Consider the following 24132-nt stretch of genomic DNA (forward strand, 5'->3'; position numbering starts at 1 on the left):
CTCATGGCTCGGCTCTCTGAGGGAGGTAGTCAAACCACACCACTCAAGCTTGGGAATGTATTTATTCAGTTTTGGTTGCCCTGGGGCCTCCTCCGGATGTCGTCCCCCGTGTGTCTCCATCCCTGCTCCATCTCAGGATGCGGCATCGGAAGAAGAGCCAGGGCTCTGTCACGACCCCATTAGTCAATGTCCAGCGTCGGAGGTGATGGCAGACCCACGGAGCGTGACCGTCTCCAGCTCAAAAGCAGCGGAAGCGACTGCGCCAATGGCAGCAGGAAAAGAGCAGAGGATCCTGGGAACAATATTGGATGGTGGCGAATGGAGGAGCAGAGGAGGTAAAGTCTGCTGAGAGGGAAAGACAAACATTTGCAGTTGTTTCAGTTTTAGTAATGTCAATTAACATTAACTTATTCAATATTTTACCATTTGTGCAATTTATCCAGTAATTTATTCTGTAATCCAAGATGGCGCCGGAACGTGACATTATCCTAGGTACAAGTGACAATATTAAATAAATCATTTTTGGACAACCAGTCAAAGTGCATCCAGTGACATACTTCACCGTCTTCCTAAGGCCATAGCAGAACCCGATGAGGAGCACAAATCTGTTGTGTTTATCTATGATGGCACAGGATAAATGGGCTGAGAACAAACAAGTTGGAAGGAACCCTTCAAAAGTACAAAAAAAGTGAAGATTTTATAGATTACATTACAGTGTGGAAACAGACCCTTCGGCCCAACAAGTCCACACCGACCCGCCGAAGCGCAACCCACCTATACCCCTACATGCACTATTTTTTGGCTCACATTGTATTGTTGGATAGTTAGACCAAACTCCCAGTGTGTTGGCTGAAAAGGCTTTCTTTGAACATTTCATCATTACAGATGACGGACTTTGGGAAAATGTATTAGAAAGAAAATACTGGAGGTACTTCAGCATTGCCCAGATGTACAGCCAGGGAGCAGTCATCACCATAGACAATTCATACAAAGACGCAACTTTAGGAACTGGCCACTCAGCCTCTCAAGTCCGTTCTGGTGAAAGTTTGAATTCAACAAAGTCTGCCGTTAAGAAGCTCCAATGTTATTTGATACACTAGTGTCCTTCAGGGAAAGAAATCTGCAACCTTACTTTGTTTAGCCTACACGTGACTCCATTGCCAGTGGCTAGGTGGTTGACCTTTGAAGGGTAATAAGTGCCAACCTAGCCAACAATACCCACATTCCATTGGCGAATAATTTTTTAAAGAGTGTCAAATGAGATGTTTCGAGAACAGTGTAGAAGGCTGAAAGCAAACAGCTCGATGTGAAAGAGGGACAGAGAAATAAAATGACAAGCAGCTGGAAGTTTGGAGTCATGTTTGTGCCCTGAATGGACGTGTTCGTGAGAGTGATTATTATTTGCTCTCCTCAACATAGAGGTAACGGCTAATGTCATTAAACTGCGCTTTAAACCAAAAGTTTCCTAGCCTTTGTCGGTCACGGAGCCATTGTAGAAAGAACACTTATATATTCATGAAAACAAGTGGAAAAAGATCATCTTGGAAACAAGAGACAAATAGATGAAAGGATGTGTGCAGCGAATGCAAAATATTCAGGAGATAATTATTTTACAGTCGCATAAACAGAAAAAGGAATGTGTAATATGTTGGAAGTTTACAGTGTTTAACCTTTTAATGTTAGCTCCATTTAAGAGTACACGTTGGCCGTGATAAAACCTCAATGGGGGAGAGGGGTGTCTGAAACAACATCGAAATGTTCTTTCAGGGGCAGTTCTTTCTCATCTGGCAGGTTCTGGAACAGTCTCTTTGAGAATCATTATTTTGACTCTTCCTGTCCATTACTGACATACAGACCATATTCTCTGTGTATTGTGTGATCATAGCTAAAAATCACAAAACACCAGGTTATAGTGCAACAGGTTTATTTGGAGGCACTAATATTGGAGCGCTGCACCTTCATCAGCTACCTGAATATACTAGCTTCTCACCCTAGATATATTTAATCAAGACAGAGTCTGATACATTTATGATGACACAGTGGCTCAGTGGTTAGCACTGCCGTCTCACAGCAACAGGGAAGTGGGTTCGATTCCAGCCTCGGACGACTGTCTGTGTGGATTTTGCACATTCGCCCCTTGTCTGTGTGGGTTTGCCTTCGGATGCTCTGGTTTCTTCCCATAGTCCACAGATGTGCAGGTTAGGTGAATTAGCCAGGCCAAATTGCCCATAGTGTTCAGGGATGTGTAGGTTAGGTGCGTTAGTCATGGGAAGCGGGAGTAATTAGGGTAGGGGAATGGGTCTGGGTGAGATACTCTTCGGAAAGTTGGTGTGGACTTGTTGGGCCAAATGGCCTGTTTCCACACTGTAGGGATTCTATGATCTATGGATGGCTCGGGTAGAACTTGAAAATGGATCTTCTGTTCTCACCCCATTTTCCAGTGGGTAGTATAGAACTTGTTGAGTTTGTCATTAAAAGTGTCCTTCCATCACGAAATAGTGCATCTAGTTTCTTGTGAGTTTAATTTGTTTTGACAGCTCAAATGCAGCAATTTGTTTGAAACTCATGGGGAGGTCAGGTCTGAATTCCTCATTGTGTGAGGCTAACTGTGAAGAGCCAGTCATTTGTGATGGTTTGCAATTTGATTTGCTGGATGGTTTACATATTACGAATACATGTACGTCAAAACCTGTTATTTCCCATCATATCCTGGACTGAAAACTCATTATGCAAACATTGCCATCTCGCCAAACCTTATATTACGTTTGTTCATATGTTTGTACATTGATAATCCACTCTGCAAATATTAATTTCGCCCCACCTGCTCGAGGGATGCAGATTCCATCCAAACATTCAGAGGTAGATTTGTAACTTCTAACCTGAATGAAAAGCTGATGTCAATCAAAATCAAAGGTTTCTCAAATGTTCAAAAAATCCATGATGCTATAATTATATTTACATTGACAGTTAGAATACAACTGTAGTATTACTTTAACAGTTACTGTCACATTAATGCGCTGATGTGCTTATGGAATCCCTATAGTGTGGAGGCAGGTCATTAAGCCCATTGACTCCACACCCACCCTCGGAAGAGTATTCCATCCAGATTCACCTCCTTACCGTTTCTCTGTAACCCTGCATTACCCAATCCACCAGCACATCCCTGGACACTATGGGTAATTTAGCATAGCCAATCCACCTAAACTTTGTACCGTGGGAGGAAGCCGGAGAAGAGAAACTAGATAGAAACATAGAAGATAGGAGCAAGAGGAGGCCATTCGGCCCTTCGAGCCTGCTCCGCCATTCATCACGATTATGGCTGATCATCCAACTCAATCGCCTAACCCTGCTTTCTCCCCATAACCTTTGATCCCATTCGCCTCAAGTGCTATATCTAGCTGCCTCTTGAATACATTCAATGTTTTGGTATCAACTATTTCCTGTGGTAATGAAACCCACAGGCCCACCACTCTTTCGTCTCCTCATCTCTGTCCTGAATGGTCCATCCCAAGCCCTCAAACTGTGAACATAGAACATAAAACAGTACAACACAGTACTGAGGCTTCGGCCCTTGATGTCCTGCCAACCTTTTATCCTAAGATCAAACTAACCTACAAGACCCTTCATTGTACTATCTTCCATGCGCTAATCCAAGAGTCACTTAAACGTCCCTAATGTATCTGACTCTACTACCACTGCTGGCAGAGCATTCCATGGGCCCGCCATTCTGTGTAAAGAACCTGCCTCTGACATCTCCCCTAAACCTTCCTCCAATCACCTTGTGATAGCTATTTCTGCCATTGGAAAATGTCTCTGGCTATCTACACGATCTATGCCTCTCATCATCTTGTACACCTCCATCCAGTCACCTCTCACCCTTCTTCGCTCCAATGAGAAAAGCCTGATCTCCCTCAACCTTTCTTCATAAGACATGCCCTCCAGTCCGGGCAATTTCCTGGTAAATCTCCTCTGCGCCCTCTCTAAAGCTTCCGCATCTTTCCTATAATGAGGCAACCAGAACTGAACACAATATTCCAAGTGTGGTCTAACCAGGGGTCTATCGAGGAGAATGTGAGGACTTGAGATGCTAGAGATCAGAGTTGAGAGTGTGGTGCTGTAAAAGCACAGCAGGTCAGGCAGCGTCCACGGAGCCAGAGAATCGACATTTCGAGCATAAGCCCTTCATCAGGAATGAGGCTTGTTGCCCAAGGGATAATGGAGGGGGTGGGGCTGGGGGGAAGGTAGCTGAGATTGTGATAGGTGGATGAAGGTAGGGGCAATGGTGATAGGTCGGAGAGGAGGGTGAAGTGGATAGATGGGAAGGAACAGGTCGGGGGGGGGGGTGCCGAATTGGAGGGTTGGATCTGGGATAAGGTGGGGCTGAAGGGAAATGAGGAAACTGAGAACGTAAAACAGCAGGGGTCCTTTGCAGTTCTGAGTTGGGGCAGAACTGACTGTAGAGGATGTTTCCTCATTTCCACTCCCCCACCTTATCCCAGATCCAACATTCCAACTCGGTACTGCCCTCATGACCTGTCCTACCTGTCCATCTTTCTTCCCATCTATCCACTCTACCCTCTTCTCTGACCTATCACCAACTCCCCCACCTTCATCTACCTATCGCATTCTCAGTTCACTTCCCCCCAGCCCCACACACCCTCTCGTTTATCTCTCAGCCCCCGGCTCACCAGCCTCATTCCTGATGAAGGGCTTATGCCCGAAACGTAGATTCTCCTGCTCCTCGGATGCTGCCTGGTCTGCTGTGCTTTTCCAGCACCACACTCTCGACAGGAGTCTGTAGAGCTGCAGCATAGCTTCGTGGCTTTTAAACCCAATTTCCTGCTAATGAAAGCCAACACCATGCACCTTTGTAACAACTCTATCAACTTGGGTGGCAACTTTAAGGGATCTATGCACGTGGACCCCAAGATCCCTCTGTTCCTCCACACTGCCAAAGATCCTACCTTTAACCCTGTTCAAATTCGACCTTCCAAAATGAATCATTTCACACTTTTCCAGGTTGAACTCCATCTGCCACTGCTCAGCCCAGCTCTGCATCCTGTTAATGTCCTGTTGTAACCTACAGCAGCCCTCCACACTATCCACCACTCCACCAACCTTCTTGTCATCGGTAAACTTACTAACTCACCTTCCATTTCCTCATCCAAGTCATTCATAAAAATCACGAAGAGCAGAACCATTGTGGAATCCCTGCGGAATACCACTGGTCACCAAGCTCCAGGTTGAATACTTTCCATCTACTACCACCCTCTGAAATTGCGGTCCTTGAAGAAGGAGGCCATCTGGGTTGTGCGTTTTTGGAACTGGTCCTCCTGGGAGCAGATGCGGCGGAGTCGAAGGAATTGGGAGTTACCGCAACTTCCCCCCCGACGTGGTCGACGATGCCCTCCACCGCATCTCTTCCACTTCCCGCTCCTCCGCCCTTGAACCCCGCCCCTCCAACCGCCACCAGGACAGAACCCCACTGGTCCTCACCTACCACCCCACCAATCTCCATGTACAGCGCATCATCCGCCGTCATTTCCGCTACCTCCAAACGGACCCCACCACCAAGGATATATTTCCCTCCCCTCCCCTATCAGCATTCCATAAAGACCACTCCCTCCGTGACTCCCTCGTCAGATCCACACCCCCCACCAACCCAACCTCCACTCCCGGCACCTTCCCCTGCAACCGCAGGAGGTGCAAGACTTGCGCCCACACCTCCCCCCTCACCTCCCTCCAAGGCCCCAAAGGAAACTTCCATATCCGCCACAGATTCACCTGCATCTCCACACATATCATCTATTGCATCCTCTGCACCCGATGTGGCCTCCTCTATATTGGGGAGACAGGCCGGCTACTTGCGGAGCGTTTCAGAGAACACCTCTGGGACACCCAGACCAACCAACCCAATCACCCTGTAGCTCAACATTTCAATTCCCCCTCCCACTCCACCAAGGATATGCAGGTCTTTGGACTCCTCCATCGTCAGACCACAACAAAACGACGGTTGGAGGAAGAACGCCTCATCTTCCGGCTAGGAACCCTCCAACCACAAGGGATGAACTCGGATTTCACCAGTTTCCTCATTTCCCCTCCCCCCACCCTGTCTCAGTCAAATCCATCAAATTCAGCACCGCCTTCCTAACCTGCAATCTTCTTCCCGACCTCTCCGCCCCCACCCCAGTCTGACCTATCACCTTCACCTTGACCTCTTTCCACCTATCACATTTCCGACGCCCCTCCCCCAAGTCCCTCCTCCCTACCTTTTATCTTAGCCTGCTGGACAAACTTTCCTCAATCCTGAAGAAGGGCTTATGCCCGAAACGTCGATTCTCCTGTTCCCTGGATGCTGCCTGACCTGCTGCGCCTTTCCAGCAAGACATTTCCAGCTCTGATCTCCAGCATCTGCAGACCTCACTTTCTCCATGCTAAGTTGCCCATAGTGTTAGGTACGTTAGTCAGGGGTAAATGGGTCTGGGTGGGTTGCTCTTCGGAGGGTCGTTGTGAACTTGTTGGGCTGAAGGGCCTGTTCTTACACTGTAGGGAATCTAATCTAATTCCTACTCTTTGCTTCCTCTCCGCCAACCAGCCTTCTATCCACCTCAATACAGATCGGTGATGATGGGGCTATGAGTAGATGAAAATGGATTGGCAGTGCTGGAAACAAACCATTTCAAGATAGGACGCAGAGTGTGGGTGTGGATAATGGTCTGGAAGGAGCTGAGGGTCATGCTGTAAAACTGTTATCCTCGATACTGAGTCCTGAAGGTTCTGAGGTCCCGAAGCAGATAATGAGATGTTACTCTTCCAGTTTGTGTTGAGCTTCGCTGGAGCACTGCAGCAGATCTGAGACAGCGATGTTAGCATGAGCACACGGTGGTGTGTTAATCAGGCCGGTAACTGGAAGCTCAGAGTTAATTTACAGACAGTGTGTAGGTGTTCTGCAAAGCAGTCGCCCAGTCTGCGCTTTGTTTCCCCAGTGTTGAGGAGACCACATTGAGAACAACGAATACATTGAGTGAAGGGCAAGTGCTGCTTCACCCGGCTGTGTGTCTGGAACCTTGGATAGTGAGGAGGGAGGAGGTAAACAGCCAAATGCTGCACCTTCTGTACTTGCAGGGGAAGGTGCCATGGGGCTGTGGGGGGTAGAGGGGGCACGATGGGCGTGAAGGAGGAGTGGACCAGGGTATCCTGGAGTGAACAGTGCTGACAATGGAGGGGATGGGAATATGTGTCTGGTGATGACATCCCAATGAAGGTGGCGAAAGTGGCAGGTTATGATGCTTTGGATGCAGAGTCTAGAGGTGGTAGGTGAGGAAGAGGGGAATTGTTACTGTGAGAAGAAAGAGAAGAGACGAGGGCTAAACCACGGAAAATGAGTTGGACCTGGCAGTGAGACCTGTTGACCAGGGTGGTGGGGAATCCTCAGTTGAGGAGATAACACCTCAGTTGGGTGTTTCTAGGGTCCCCTGTGGAAGCCTGATATAATGCAATAGTTCAGCTCTTGTACAATCTTGTGTTATAAGAAAATCACGCAAAAGCCAATACAGGCAAGGAAAGTTCGCATTCTACAAATAACAGTCTAAGTTCTTCAATCGCATTAAAGCCGAATCTTGTTGAGGAAACACACATTATGGTAGAACCGACTGTATATATAAGTGTGCTGTCCCTTTAAGTTGCTGCTTATGGTCACACCCATATGATCATTAACCAGATAGATTGTGTGTTATCTGTGCAAGAGCATTCAGGTTGCTAGGTAATCAGTGATGGTTAAGCTCCACTCAAGAGTTATGTGTGCCAGTTAATATGAAGTTTCAGTCATACCTTTGTAATTCATTATGCAATTATAAAAATCATATGCTAGCATAATCACATTTATAATTAAAGCTCAGTATTTATGTTGAGGTTATGGGTATTCAATGGCACTGCTCATTTTAATATGAATAGCACAATGGATATGAATATTGTCCACCGCCTTTTCTATGGGGAGGAATGGGTCCTATCCATACTGCTGACTTCTCGAAGCTATTTCATTTGGTGCTGGCCTGAAGCACTTACTATTTCACATCACTATTTCATTAAACAATGCAGATCAGTGTGTATTAACCTGCTCAGGGGTTCAGCTTCATTGGTGTTAAGGACCAGACCAAACCCCAAATAAATATATCAAGGAGATAGCCTAAACCCTAACTTTTTATTTAATGGCAAATATTAGACCCTTTGTTCTAAATACATAACAAATTAATATTTTATTTAACTACTAATCATCAACCTTTCCAATATAGCACCATCCCATGCACACACCCTTGGTAAAGGTGAAACAGGTTTCCCTCATTGCTATCTCTGCTCCGGTCCAGGAGAAAGGAGCATTGAAAGAAGCAAAGAGAGAGAAAACTCAAGTCTTTTGCTGCAGCCGAGAGAGATAGATATATCTCTCAGCTTCAACACCCAACTCCAAACCCCAAATGAAAGCAAAACTAAAATCCTGAGTCTGTGTGAGACTGACTTTACCCACTCCGGCTTCTTTTGTCTAATTTCAGGGAGCTCAAAGCCGTTCACTCACTGTTTTTGAAGCAGACATTCTAGTACTGCTGTGGCAACACCTCTCTGCAAGAGAAACAGCACAGAACAAATCTCTCAGAAAGGCACGGTGCCCTCACAGTCTGTCAAATACAAATTGTTCCTCTCCTCTTATTTATGCTTGCCATGGTGAAGTCCAACCAATGAAGAGTCACCGCACGCTACTCCAAAGTCTGCGCGGTCAGTTAACTCATTTGGATAGACAACTAATTTATAATGCGTTGGATGCGAAGATTGGTGGGGAATGGATTTCTCTCCCAATATACTTGTTGACCTGCATTGCCTTCCAGCCAACTCTCGCATTCTCGCCCTTGTTTTCAAAGGAGAAGTGTCTTCAACCAGAGAGTGGAGAGCCTGTGGAATTCTCTGCCACAGAAAGGATTAGATTAGATTAGATTAGATTAGATTAGATTAGATTACAGTGTGGAAACAGGCCCTTCGGCCCAACAAGTCCACACCGACCCGCCGAAGCGCAACCCACCCATACCCCTACATGTACCCCTTTTTACCTAACACTATGGGCAATTTAGCATGGCCAATTCACCTGACCTGCACATCTTTGGACTGTGGAAGAAACCGGAGCACCCGGAGGAAACCCACGCAGACACGGGGAGAATGTGCAAACTCCACACAGTCAGTCGCCTGAGTCGGGGATTGAACCCGGGTCTCTGGCGCTGTGAGGCAGCAGTGCTAACCACTGTGCCACCGTGCTGCCCACCAGGACGGTGGTGGGCAGCACGGTGGCGAAGGAGTCGAGGCCAAACCATTAAATCTTTTCAAGGAGGAGGGAGATATAGTTCTTCGGGGTAAAGGGATCAAAGTGTATGGGGAGCAAGTGGGAACTGGGAACTAAATTGGATGATCAGTTATGATCATAGCGAATAGCAGAACAGGCTGGAAGGGCTGAATGGCTAACTTCCGTTCCTATTTTAGATGTTTCTAAATCTCCGAGGGCTTCATCCTCCCTTATCGCTATAACCTCCTCAAGCCCCAGAACCACTCTATAATTCTGGCCTCTTGCACGTCCTGCCATTTTATTATAGCTCTACGGTTGGCAGCTGTGCCTTCATCTATAAAGGTCCTAAGCTCTGCACCTTCCTGTGCAAGACCATCTATCTCCACCTTCCTTAAAACCCAACATTACTGCCTACCTTTTGGTCACTTGTCCTAAAATCTCCTGAAGGGAATTGATGTCAAACTTTCTTTTGCTGATGTTGCTGTGAAGTCCCTTGCAGTATAATCTCACCATTTGGAAGGAATTTGTCATTGCGATTATCATCAAAGTTTGCCAGGGTTGGAGAATTGTCGCTACGAGGAGAGATTGAAGGGGTTGGCACTGTTTTCCATGGAACAGAGAAGGGTGAGGGGTGACATGATTGAGTTAAACAAAAGTGTGAGAGTTAGTCAGGATGAGCCAGTTTCCCTTAGCAGAACAGTTCAAAAACTAGGGGCCATGGTTACAAACTATGTGGCAGAAAGATTAGAGGGGCCATGAGAAAAGTCGTTTTTATGCTGAGGGTGGTAGGTGTCTGGAATCCATTGCCTGAGCTTGTGGTGGAGACAGAGACCTTAAACTCTTTGAAAATGTACCTGGATCTGCCCCTTAAGTGCTGTAAGCTGCAGGGCCATGGGTCTTTAGAACAGTTACACCCAAAACATTGACTTCCCCACCTCCTGATGCGTGCTGTGTCCTTCCAGCCTACTTTGGATTCCAGCGGCTGCAGTTTTTTTTGTCTCTAACTTGTAATACAGCATGATACCAACAGTGTAAGTTCAGCTCCTTTACTGACTGACAGTTACCATGAAAGACTCAAATTCACTGGGATGTGATGGCCCTCAGGTTAAGTCACCTTTCTGTCTAATGAGAAAGTAGAACTGTGGTGACTTTACTTTAACTCCAAAATTAGCCAAAAATGACGTTTGCGATTAGTACAAAGTGATTCCCTGGTAGTAATAACGTCTTTAGCTATAACCTTGACTTAACTTATTTTACAAATAGCCATTTATCTGCTTAATAACTTAATAAACATTATGAGTGTAAAATGAATCAAAAGGCGCAAATGAGCTTATAAATAAATAAATACGGTTTTAACCAACTGAAGTTAATAAACCAAATTGTGCATTTTTTGCTGTAAGGATTTGGAGCAGGCTTGCACTTAAAAAAAAACTTTATGTTGCAACTAAAACAGGCAACCCAATGTGCAACAATTTATATAAGACATGGACCAACATTCAAGATATTGCACTGTCTCCACAACTTGATATAATGCCCTGTTTCCTGGTAGTTGAAAATTTGTGATGTCTTTTCCTTTTTGAAAGGTTCGAGTTGGGAAGCTGGTGAATTTGCTGCTACCTTGTCAAGATCAGCTCCGTGGCAGTCCCTGGATTTGCATTCCAGGCTAGGAGGCCAGGCGAAAATGTTTAATTTGCTTTGGTTCTTTAGTATAAAACACGACACAGCGATGTGTCCGCTCATTTTTTGTGTTTCTGTCAAGAGCCTGTTTCTCGCTCAGCATTTAATAAATCAAAATCCTCACAGGCAAACACGTCACTTTCATTTTCCTTTGCATTTGTAGTTTCAATTTTTAAATTATTGTTTAGGTTCCTTTCTCTTTGCTTTTGAACCTCACCAACCCCTTGCCCCCATTGTCACAGACGAAGGTAACTGAATCGTAGGCCTCTTTGTCCCACACGGTTACTCTCTCTCACTCTACCCAGCCCAAGCAAATGTGTTCCAGTCTCAGCCAGAGCAAGATCTGGTGTGGGCACCTGTTTGATTCAAAATGATCGCAGTCCCGGTGAAGGTGACACCTACTCTTCTTGTTCCATAGCAACTGACTGAAAAACAGTGTTCTGTAATGCTCAACCAAACAGATCTCAATAGGACAGGCTCCTGCTGGTAATAGCATGGAGGTGACAGCAGCAAGTCCCACAGCAGAGCTACCAACTTCCCCACTGGAACCTCTTACAAAGGAAACAATATTACAACATTTCAACTATCAATAAAAAGGGCAACAGACAGCAAAATATCTTGAATACTAAATGCAAATTTTTCTACATTGAGTTGGCCATTTTAATTGAAACACAGAGTTTTCTTATATGCAAGCCTGTCCAAAATCCTTCTTGCTGTAAATGCACAATTTAGTTATTTAAGTTAGGTGGGTTAGGACCATATTTATTCATTTATATGCTCAGTTATGCTTTTGATTCATATTATACTCATGTTAATATAAATTAAGTTACAATAATATCTTTATATGTGTTAAAGTCATAACATTGTTGCAAAAATATTTAATTTATTGTGGTCTCATTAATTGATAGCAATAACTATAATTTTATACACTCTACTAACACCAAAGACTAATATTGTAAATGCATTTATAAGATTATTACGATAATGTATTCAGTCACGAGCACTGGTAGTTCAGATATGTTTACATAAAGTGGTACATTTGCATTTATACAATTATTAAGTTCCTGTAATAGAATATATTACATAAAAATGGCAATATCGTCATATTTACATAGAGTAATACAGAGTAATAATTACTTATATTCAGATAGTTTCAGTCATGTTACATTAATGCTGATGTGTTATAAATAATTGGGCTTATTAGCCAAGCTGCAGAATATATTGAATACTAGAGCTATGTACAGTAACTGATTCAATATATGTACCATAATATGGAGACAAAATTCTATAAATCATATTATATTATAAATAGTTCTTCTTTATTTCATATCATCTTATTGTGTTCTTAAAATAATATGAATGCTGTTAGTTACATCTCTATAAAATGCTAATGTATCATATCAATGAAGTTCTGTTAGAATACGTGAATGAGAAAGGCCATTCAGCCCAATGCTACTGTTCTGTTTCTCTTTGATCTTAGCTCTATTTTTGCAATATTAGTTAATCCCTTCTCTCTCCAGAAGAGTGTCTGATTGCCCCTTTGAAGCCATTTGTTCTCTTGGCTTCGATGGCCATGTGACTGATTCCACACTTCCCGCAGCCATTGGGTAGGCAGTTCCAGCTGACCTCTCCTTCTTACTCCTTTAACTTGCTCATTTTTAACTTGTGTGCCCTGGTATTTGAACCATCACGGTCCTGACACTATGTGCTCGGTTGAATATTGTCAGTTCCCTTCCTAACCTAGTTATGGTATTATAATTGCATTTAGTTTTGCTGTTTCAATTTCATTAATATAGTTAATATGCTGTATAGTCACAACTGCATAATTAACATTATGGTTACAGTAATATGATTGTGTTATTATAGTTGGTTACATTGCTATAATTATAGCAGTACAGTTACATTAATACTTACATTTCTCTAATTACATTATTCTCATTACAGTGTTATCATTGTGTTAATATAGCTCCAGTCATATACTTTATGTTGCATTAATATAGTTTAGACTAACAATCACATTTATATAATTGCATTAATTTAATATAAAGTGAAAATTGTTTATAAACCTTAAGAAGTTGGCAAGCTCACTGCATGGTTACTATCACTTAGAACAGCAAAAGCTTCCTAGTGTTATTTCATATAATATACTTCTAAATTTATTAGGTCAAAATACTTCAACCACCACACTGACAACAACATAGCTGTACACTCCAGTACTGCGACTGGCATATACCCATCAACTCCATCTGTACCCACTCATTCTGTTGTTCAGTAAAATTTCTTTCTCAACCATTGCTTTACCACAGAGCTGTACACTGACAGACTTGTAACTATCACTAATATACCTCTGTATTACACAAAGAAATTGTGTTCCCAATATACAGAGAATTAAGCCTCACTTATTGAACTCTAAGCCCTGAACCTGATCTCTTAGTGCCCGTTCACAGAGTGCCTTGCTTCTCCTGGTTATGCCAATTGGCACAGACCCACTGCCTGGCATCTTACCTTGCTGGTCAGCAGTGCTCATTCAAAGGGGCATATAGCTGGCTGTATCAGTCTCATAGTTGCACCACTGTTCTCAGTTTACACAGAAAACACGCTGGAATTGCGGCCGACACTGAAGGAACCGTGATATGCTTCCAAATCAGGATGGTGAGAAACTTAGAGTGGAACTTGAAGGTGGTGGTATTCTTGGATTGCCCTTGTCCTTCTAGATTGAAGTGGTCATGGGGTTTTGGAAGGTGTGGCCTGAGGATCTTTGACAAATTTCTGCCGTGCATCTTACAGAGAGTACACACTGCTGCTAAGGGCAGTGCCTGAAACCAGTCCAGGTGATTGGCCGTGGTCAGATTTCCCGTTGCGATGTTCTGAATCGGGTGTTTCGTGCTTTTGAAATCTTGGGTGTGACTCCATAGTGACAGTTCGAGGTGTAGGGTCAGTATGATTGTGGAGTTTAGATCAGAGTGGTGCTGGAAAAGCACAGCAGGTCAGGCAGCATCCAAGGAGCAGGAAAATCGACATTTCGGGCAAAAGCTCTTCATCAAGAATAGAAGCAGGAAGCCTCCAGCGTGGAGAGATAAATGGGGAGGGGGGGTGGGGGGGCTGGGGAGAAGGTAGCAAAGAGTACAATAGCTGAATGGGGATGGGGATGGAGGTGATAGGTCGGAGGGGAGGGAGGAACGAATAGGTAGGAAGGGAGATTGGCAGTTAGGACAGTCATGAGGACAGTGCTGAGCTGGAAGGTTAGAACTGGGGTAAGGTGGGGAGAGGAAAAATGAGGAAACTGGTGAAGTATACTAGATTCATGATTGTGGATGCATGTGGGCAACAATCAGGGTCTGGCCACTTGTCATCCAGGTTAGGTCACCCAAGAGGGCAAGCCATGGTCTACCTAGAGAAACTAAGGAGAGAAAGGGTTAGGGGGTGAAGGGACTGGATGGAGACTCAGGAACCTACTGTTAAGGATTGGGAGGGCAGAAGATAGTCAGGAAGAGATGAAAATTGTGATGGTTGAGGTGGACTATTTGTTAGGAGGTGATGGTACAGTAAAGCATGGAGGGGAACAGGGTCATGATGGAGGAGGCGTTAGACCAGGGTCAGGAGCCATTTGTTTTCTCAGCTTGTTTGGTCACGTGACTGGCTTCAAGTTGGGGACAGCGGTCATCTCAGATGCCAGGGGCTGGGGGTGGGGAGGAGCGCTGGGCAGGTGTAGTCTCATGCTGCCAATTTGGATGAGTTTTCTGGGGTTCACTGGGAGGGCTAGCCAAAAGGGGTCTGGACTTTTCTCAGGACCTTACCAACACATTGAGGCGAAGGCTGGAAGCCATTGGGTGAGGAGCACTGACTGTCACCTTCCATTGCGCTGGAAATCAAGATTATGCGATGAGAAAGGAATTGGCAGCAGCTGGTATGGGAGTGGGTAGGTTGAGAGTCCCAACTTGTGAGCGTCAGAGCTGGAAAACCCATTGATGTGAGACCCTTTAACATTACACTCAGGCTCACTTGCTGTACATGATACAGACCTGAAGGCTGCTGAGACCCTGGTGTCCCCCCACGCATTGGTTCCTACATGCTTCACACATAAGTGGGCGACACGGTGGCACAGTGGTTAGCACTGCTGCCTCACAGCGCCAGAGACCCGGGTTCAATTCCCGCCTCAGGCGACTCTGTGTGGAGTTTGCACATTCTCCCCGTGTCTGCGTGGGTTTCCTCCGGGTGCTCCGGTTTCCTCCCACAATCCAAAAATGTGCAGGTTAGGTGAATTGACCATGCTAAATTGTCCGTAGTGTTAGGTGAAGGGGTAAGTGTAGGAGTATGGGTCTGGGTGGTATACGCTTCGGCGGGTCGGTGTGGACTTGTTGGGCCGAAGGGCCTGTTTCCACACTGTAAGTAATCTAATCTAATCTAATCTAATCTCTGACCACCAACACCAACACCAACACAGCGAAAAGAAGAGGGATGTTTCCTCACGAGGGACATTGGTGCCAGTCAAACCCATTGTCAAACCTCATTCCGCAAGCTTCTAATACAGGCCTTGATCCATGATATATCCAGTATGGACATAGAGCTCAGCATCATCCCAGCACAGTGACATTCAGGACTACACAGTGACTCAAACAAACACATCTCATGCAAAACCAATCAAATTTTATCAAAACACGTGTTTTAGATACAGGGTGCAGCCACCTGTGTCACCAGAGTGCCCCTACAGAATGTTTCCTTTCTTTCCCTCACCACTCGGAGATTGTGTTGTTCTGGTTCTATAGCTGAGCTGGGGAGAACCTCCTTGGCAGTGGAGGCTATTGACCTGGGAGGTTTGGTTGGGTGACCAATGGGAGCATTTGTGTCTGGATGGGCCAGACATTCTGATGGTTGTCCTACCAGAGGCAAATTGGCTTAAATTTCCTAAGGTCCTGGGGCAAGGTGGAGGTTGGTGGAGTTGTTGTGTGCTCCCTCCTCTGGCTGAGTATCTCCTGGCACCTCCCTGTCGCCTTGTGAGGAAGGGGGTACCTGGAGTGCTGGCCAGGTGCTGCCCCAATGTCCCCGCGCCATCAGTCCTGAGGTTAGCCTCTGCGGTAGATTCTGAGGCACTACACGGCTGCTGCAAACTTGGCCATGGGGGTGGACAGAGGATCACATGTTTGAAGCAGTGTTGCTGCACTGCTGCAGTCTCTGGGCTATGAAGGCCACACTCTCTCACATCCATGTCTGCTGTGCCTAACTCTCACTGTTCATTTGTATGAAGTCACTGAGTGGCATTAGATCCTCAGTTGCCTGGAGCTCAGGAGGTCCTCTGGGTGTCCTCTGAGGCAATGGCAATGAGGTTTCCCAGGGGTGAGTGTGTAGGCTGGGTGGAGGCAAAGCAGGGTTAGTGGTATGGAATGTTGGTGTGGGGGCAATGAGAGCGAGTGAGGGGAGGTGTTCCAGGCAATATTGGTGGGTGAAGGAGCAGAAAGAGAGTGATTATTAGGAAGCATTGACTCTGAGAAGGTCATGGACTTTCTTGTTGCAATGCCGGCTGCTCCCCTGGATGGTTCAGACAACACAAGCCCAAGAGCAGGCTGCTAGGGGATGCTCCTCCTCTGGATGTGACTTTTCACCAGGACGTGCAACTGCAGAATCACAGTCAAGTCCAACATCTTCTTTGTTACAGCAGACAGGGCAGCCTCGCAATGCCAGTGCTCACCCAGATTCATAACAGCCTTGTAAAGAAGGCATGAGCTCTGTGTAGGATTCAGCTCTGTGTGGGATTTCTATCCACACTAGTACTGCCCCCCAGTGTTACATAGTGACAGACTTGTCCCCACCAGTACTGTACACCAGTGTTACACAGTGACAGACTTGTCCCCACCAGTACTGTACACCACAGTGTTACACAGTGACAGACTTGTCCCCACCAGTACTGTACACCACAGTGTTACACAGTGACAGACTTGTCCCCACCAGTACTGTACACCACAGTGTTACACAGTGACAGACTTGTCCCCACCAGTACTGTACACCAGTGTTATACAGCAACAGACTTCTCCCCACCAGTACTGCGTCCCAGTGTTATACAGTGCCAGACCTGTGCCCACCAGTATTGCACCCTGGCGTTATATAGCGACAGACCTGTCCCCACCAGTATTGTATCCCAGTTTTACACAGCTTCAGATCTGTTCCCACCAGCACTGAACCCCAGTGTTACGCAGTGACAGACCTGCACCCCCCCCCCAATACTGTACCCCAGTGTTACACAGTGACAGACCTATCCCCACCAGCACTGTCCCCAAGTGTACACAGTGACAGACCTGTCTCCACCAGTACTGTCCCCCTGTGTTACATAGTGTCAGACCTATCCCCACCAGCACTATAACCCACTGTTATACAATGACAGACCTGTCCCCACCAGCACTGTATCCCAGTGTTATACAGTGACAAACCTATCCCCACCAGTACTGTAACCCAGTGTTATACAGTGACAGACCTGTCCCCACCAGCACTGTACTCCAGTGTTACACAGTGACAGACCTATCCCCACTAGCACTATAACCCACTGTTATACAATGACAGACCTGTCCCCACCAGTACTGTATCCCAGTGTTATACAGTGACAAGCCTGTCCCCACCAGTACTGCACCCCAGTGTTACACAGTGACAGACCAATCCCCACCAGTACTGTACCCCAGTTTTATACTGTGACAGACCTGTCCCCACCAGTACTGTACCCCAGTGTTATACAGTGACAGACCTATCCCCACCAGTTCTGTATCCCAGTGTTATACAGTGACAGACCTGTCCCCAACCTGCGCCCTGTTCTCCTTTAGTGAGTTGAAAATCCTTTAACTATTTTTGGCTGGACAAAATTTCCTGCTGGATGTTCAAACAGATTTAGCACCAAAAGTTTCTTTTTCCTCTCCATTAAGCTTTACTTAAATCTTTTTGACAATCTTTTAATATTTTCACAGTGGTATAATTATATGTTCACAGATTATATTATGTAACATTTATAAAGTTAGAGCAGTGTAATTATGGTATTATATAAACATTAATTTGTTAAATTAATACAATTAATGTGCCACAATATTGTATTTACTATAATCGAGCTAAATTGATATATTTACTGTGTTTGAGCTCAAAGTGGCTGCTGCTGTCAATGGTCCATCTTTCTGTTCAAATGAAACCCATTTGTTACAGGAACATATTTAACCTCCAGAGTGTGAGATACAGAAACATTTCTCTAAACTATTTCGACGTCAGTATTTAAAGCTGTTTCAGCTTTGCTCCATGATTAAAAGGCCAACCTACATTAAGGTCTGTATTTATTTAGTTTCCATCTGCGGTTTCTGTTATTTGAGGTGCATTGGTGAGATGAGTCTAAAATATATGTTTTCCCTCTCGATCTCTATAACGGAAAAGCGGCTTGTGGTATTCAGTATGACTCTGAAGATAAGGTCAGAGCTATTAATTAGTGGCTTAGCCTTCCTGACTCTTTGTACATTTGACTCACTCCATTAGATGCAAAACAAACAAAAAAACTTCCTTTTATTAAAAGGCTCTGACTGATTGCACTGGTATGGAGGGAGTGGGTAAGCACCAGGGAGCACTGTGTTCTCTAGAAGCTGACATGATCGCGAGGGTGTAGCGTCTCAGTATTTGCCAATTCATATCACTCCCCAAATTTTTTTGTGGATTCCTTTTGTTTTCCAAAATTGAGATATTCCCTCTTCCTGTTTGATCCTTTGCTTGTACCCCAGACCCTATTTCTTTGGCATAGGTTAAAAGTCCAGCCTTTAAACCATCTCTCCACAGGAATGGACACAGACTGCCCTATGTTCCTTCCCTAAGCTGTCATTATTTTCTGCCCAAGTGCCTTCAGACTATTTCTTGACCGGCAACAGTTGAAATTTGCCCAGTTTTTGACCTTGATTAAATATTATCATGATTTTAAAGCTTAGCTCAGACAGTTGGCATCACTATGGGAGGCTTTAACACAGAAGAAGCATCCTCTGTGTTGTGGAAGAGGGTGACTCCCCTTTAGGAAATTTAATTCTGCACGTGTGAAGCAATGAAACTCTTACTTTTCCAACAACGGATCAGGAGATCTCATACGTTGCTGAATATTTCCATCATTTTTAAAACAAATTCCACATACAATGTGGTCTGTTCTCTAATTTTTTTCAAAGGCTGGTTTTATAGATTTATTTTAGCAGTCTGGTTTTTATACGGACTATGGAGGAAGGTGAAATCGCTTGTACATCCAGTCTTTGAGGTTTATATTTTTAGATCCTTTGTAATGCGAAGTGCACTTGTCAACAGCAATGTCATAAGCAAGAACATTAGGTGCAAAGCATGCCTGATTGGTGCTGTGTGATAAACCTTTCAACGTTGTCCCTCGAAAGTTTTCCACCAGTAGTCCAGTGGTGGTCTCTGCTCATTGCAATCAAAGATGCCTCATATATTAACCAAAGTTATGTCAGGAAGAAATTTGTCCCTTTTTTTTTCTTCCCCTTCCTGCTTATTAGACAAGAGATTTCTCTCTTTCTTTTCATCTCTCATTTCCTGTCGCACTCACTGCTCTCAGATCAAACGGAGTAGGAGCTTAGGCTTTCAGTACGGGCCAATGATTGGACTCTGTTGCTCTTTTAACTTCTGCTCCTTTCAGCTTTTGGACAACAGCAATCTCTCAAGCAAGGAGAGAGGGGGGTGGGGGGGAGGCGGTGGGGCTGGGGGAGAGACCAACACGGGAAAATAATTAAAAGTCTCAAGCAGCTGAAAAATGCATCACAAGTGAACAGTTGGGGTTCCATTCTGACGCAGCCACTATCCCCATTAATTGATCTAAACGGGACCTGCCCATTTCGCAGGCCTATCATTGACATTAATGACCTTAATTGGTGCGGAGAATTGACTCGTGGGTCTGAAGTTTTAACTGTAGTTTCCAAAGCAAACTTGTCACATTAGCTGTCTTCCTGCTTTCTCTTTCAGTCTCTCCACCCCCTCTGCAGCTCCTGAAAGCAGATGTTTTGCAACGTGCTCTCTTGGGCATCACACTCCCTTGCACATCTCACCAAGGTTCGGGGGAGGCGATGGCCTAGCAGTATTATCGCTGGACTGTTAATCCAGAGACCCAGGTAATGTTCTGGGGACCCAGGTTCTGGCAGATGGTGGAATTTGAATTCAATTTTTAAAAAATGAGTTAAGAGTTTAATGATGACTGTGAATCCATTGTCAATTGTCAGAAAGACCCATGTAGTTCACCAATCTCCTTTCTGGAGGGAGGCTGCCATCCTTACCTGGTCTGGCCTACATGTGACTCCAGACCCATAGCTAAGTGGTTGACTCTTAACTTCCCTCTGAGCTAATAGGGATGGCAATAAATGCTGACATTGCAGCATTCCTATGTGAATAAAAACAAAATTCCTGATCTGTCAGTGTTGATGCTGAGGAGAGGAACCCAGATACATATATTGGAGAGATTTTGGTGGTGAGGGGGCAGGTACATATTGTGAAGGTATTTGAGTGGGGGAAGGGGCAGGGTAATCCCCATCTCCTATTGTGTCAATGTTTCATTTTCATAGCTAACTTGGAGGGTCAGTACTCTGTTACAATCAGATGCTGGGAGAGATTCCCCAATTATGGTTCCAGATGGTATACCCCAACTTGTTAAATCTCCCAGCTCAGGAAGGATGAATGGAATCCCTTTCTTTAATTGTTCACCTCTGCAATTGTCACCACAAGGTCAATTTAAAAAAAAAGATCTCTCCCCTTTCTACCTTTCTCTTATAACCAACAAAACTCACGTTTGAAAAGGAGGCAGTTTAATGAGACTTTCTTAAATTTGTATTAACAAAAAGATTGAGTTTATTCATGATGCACACAAAGATAATTAATGACGCATCATATGTACCTGCAAGTTAGGAATAAAAGGTAAGTCCAAAAATGCAGCAGTTGGGAAAAACAGGACAGAATCTAATGGGGTCTGTGTGATGTGGATTATAGTGAGAGGAGTGGCAGAATCGAGTGCAATGTTCAACAAGGTTTGACTCGACATTGAGATTACCACACTTTAGCTTTTCTCATGTAGTGTAGCAAGATTCCTGTGGATAACAGTGAGTTCCCAATTGCAGCTCATTATTGCTTGTTTAACATACTGTTAACAGCCCAACTCATCATATTCATTTTCTGTTGCGATCTTACCAAAATCACCAAGCAAGCTAGCCGTTGGGAAAACCCAACATGGGAACTAGAGTATTTGGGAGGTTGAATTCAATGCTTGCTACAAATGATCTTCACATTCGACATTGGGCACCAACATCTCAGGGCATACTGCATGGGCACAAGGCACACATGCCCCATGTCCGTAGTCATGGGCATTTGACATCTGCCAGTTCTGGAAACCCTCATGGTACATCTCTGATCCACTTGCAGGACACTTCTGTTGTTCAGGACTGTACCTCTCATTGTAACACTGCAGCAAGGACATTTAGTCTTCAGAGACACACATCTCACTCATGGAGTGGAGCTGGCTGTATATTCACGCTCTTTATTCACTGTCAGAGTCCACACTCACTCTAAAACCTACCTGAGTGTTCCTGCATTGTTACCTTAACATTTTATGCTTTGACCCCTTAGCCACAGACACTAGGCTCATATTACTGCTGTCTTGTGCTATTGTCTAGCGCATACATACAGCTAGGATGCTTGATGTAGTCATCAGCAGCTCTCAGTCAAGTCAATGGGAATGGCCTTCACTGAGGGGTGCCAGCGCACTAAGTCAAGGGCAGCCTCTGATACCAGAACAGACCTGGTTGGCGATGAGCAAAGACAGGACCCTCTAATCATAAGGAGCTGATCAGCAGTACACCATCAACTTTGACTCTTTCTGTACTCTCTTACCCTGTTTTCCTGCTGGAAGAGAGAGAGGTTGCTATTAAGAGTGGCAGAGCTGTTACTGTTGGTGTGGGTGGTGAGGTGTTTCGAGTGAGTAAGTCGGCAGCACAGGAGGAATACGGGGTTCATGGTGTCAGGCAATTTGGGGTGGGTGAGAGTGAGTGAGGGAAGATGTTGCAGGCAATAGTGAGAGTGGTAGAAAGAGAGATTGAGTGTGAGGTACTAGAGAGAAGGTAGTGGCACTTCCATTGACAGAGTGGAGAAGGTCACTGAGGTACAGGATTTCCCACCTTAACGCCCCCACCCCCACCCCCTCCTCCCCATCCAACAGGAGCTCCAGGTCCGGCGCAATCTACACTTCACCATAAATCTGTGAGATTCAGCCAGCAGAAATATGGATCAGCATCTGAACTGTTCATGAGAAGCAGATAATTGTGGTTGTTGCAGTGAAGGGCATTTTCTTGAGATTCTTGGTTTTGCGGACTGAAGGAAGCTCCTTTATCCTGATCTTTCCTTCTCCGGTTTGCAGCACTCAGAGTGTTAGGCGGTCCTTACTTGCAACGTGGAGGTAATTAGAGGAGAGCTCTTTGACTGTGACCTTTACCATTTGCTAATACTGAAACCCAGGCTGATACACATACAAGTGTTGAGTCTTGTTAATCCACTCCAGAAGAGTCAACCCTGGTTTATTAATCTCTGTTCTTGTGCAATCCTTTAAGGCAAAGACACAACATGTCTCTGCAATTTGGGGTATAATCTGCAGGAACTGGCTTGCTGGTGAGCAGGGTTCAACCGAGATCATGGTCCATGATGTTTAAGTTTTCTTTGACACCTTTAACTGTCATGTTCTCTCAGTCCCACACAGATATTTTACACATGTTATCTTAATGGCAGACCATTTTTTTAAAAAAAACACATGTTGAACTTAAGTGGTAAGAACACCGGTTGTAATTCAGTGCTCCAAACCCTCGTTGTAACAAGTCTGATCATGTTCATTGTCGAAGGGTGTGGCGCTGGGAAAGCACAGCAGGTCAGGCAACATCCGAGGAGCAGGAGAGTTGTGTTTTGGGCATAAGCTCTTCATCAGGAACAAGGCTCCTATCATATTCATTGAAACTATTGACACCATACAATCGTATGAAATAGGCCATTCAGCCCCTTGAGCTTGCTCCACCATTCAATAGGATCATGGCAGATGCTATTATTTTTAAAGTCAATGATTTTATATATTTGGGGAAGCAAAAGTGGCCTACTTGCTGCATAATTAACCCTGAGACTCAGATAATCCTCTGGGGCCCCGGGTTTGAATCCCACCATGGGAGATGGTGAGATTTGAATTCAGTAAAAATAAACATGGAATTAATGATCTATTGATGACCATGAAACCATCGCCAATTGTCTGGTCCATTAATGTCCTTCAGGGAAGGAAATCTACCATCCTCATCTGGTCTGGCCTACATGTGACCCCAGACCCACAGCAATGTTGTTGGCTCTTAACCAGCCTCTGAAAATTTCCTAATAAGTCATTCAGTTCAAGCGCAGCGAGGGATAGACAATAAAAACACTGGCCAGCCAGCAATACTCATGTCCCACAAGTGAACAATAATAAAAAAAAAATCCATTCTGAAGGTTTGAGGCCAGTTCTGAAAGCTTGAGAACAGAATAGGCTAAAGAGATTTGGCTAATTGGGTTAACGATTAGTCAATGGCAATGCACTTGAAGGTAATCTTTCAGAACATACAGCACAGGAACATTGAAGCAAGTGAGGAAGATTCCAGAGATGTGTGGTTCACTAGAAATGTTAATTAAAGTCAAGCTAAAAGCAAAAGCATAGAACTGAGCAAAGCCAGGTAATGGGTCAAAAGATTAGACAGAACGTAAAAAAGCAACAAAGCGTAAAGGAAGCAATAATAAAGAGGGAAAAATGAAAATATGAGAGAAAGATTGCAAGATATATGAGAACAGATAGTAAAAATTCCATACATATTTAAAGAAGAAATTAACTTCTAAAAAAGTGAGCATTGGTTTTATAGAAAGTAGGACTGAAGAATTAATAACAGAAATTAAAGAAACAGCAGATGAATTAAATAGTTTTTTTCATTCATAAGGAGGTGTTGCTGCCCAACCCCTAATTGCCCAGAGGGCAGTTAAGAATCAATTGCATTGCTGGAGTCACATGGCGGCCAAACCAAGTAAGGATGTCAGTTTTCTTCCTTGAAGTGAACCAGATGAGATTTTTCCTTGGTTATCATTGGACTCTT

The 24132-nt window shown here is 44.7% G+C and overlaps 1 long non-coding RNA gene across 1 annotated transcript in view; it reads left to right on the forward strand.

The window, feature by feature from the left end:
• The first annotated feature begins 1141 nt into the window (after positions 1 to 1141).
• Positions 1142 to 24132, forward strand: part of LOC148137459 (uncharacterized) — a 75544-nt gene continuing 52553 nt past the window's right edge. The window contains exons 1-3 of the long non-coding RNA XR_015754296.1: positions 1142 to 1421; positions 12520 to 12606; positions 18176 to 18292. This is a non-coding gene — a long non-coding RNA (uncharacterized LOC148137459). The remainder of the gene's footprint in view (positions 1422 to 12519; positions 12607 to 18175; positions 18293 to 24132) is intronic.

The sequence above is a fragment of the Chiloscyllium plagiosum genome, unplaced genomic scaffold, assembly GCF_037043375.1.
Source record: "Chiloscyllium plagiosum isolate Xiang-an unplaced genomic scaffold, Cpla_swu_hap1 HiC_scaffold_43, whole genome shotgun sequence".
Lineage (NCBI taxonomy): Eukaryota > Metazoa > Chordata > Chondrichthyes > Orectolobiformes > Hemiscylliidae > Chiloscyllium > Chiloscyllium plagiosum.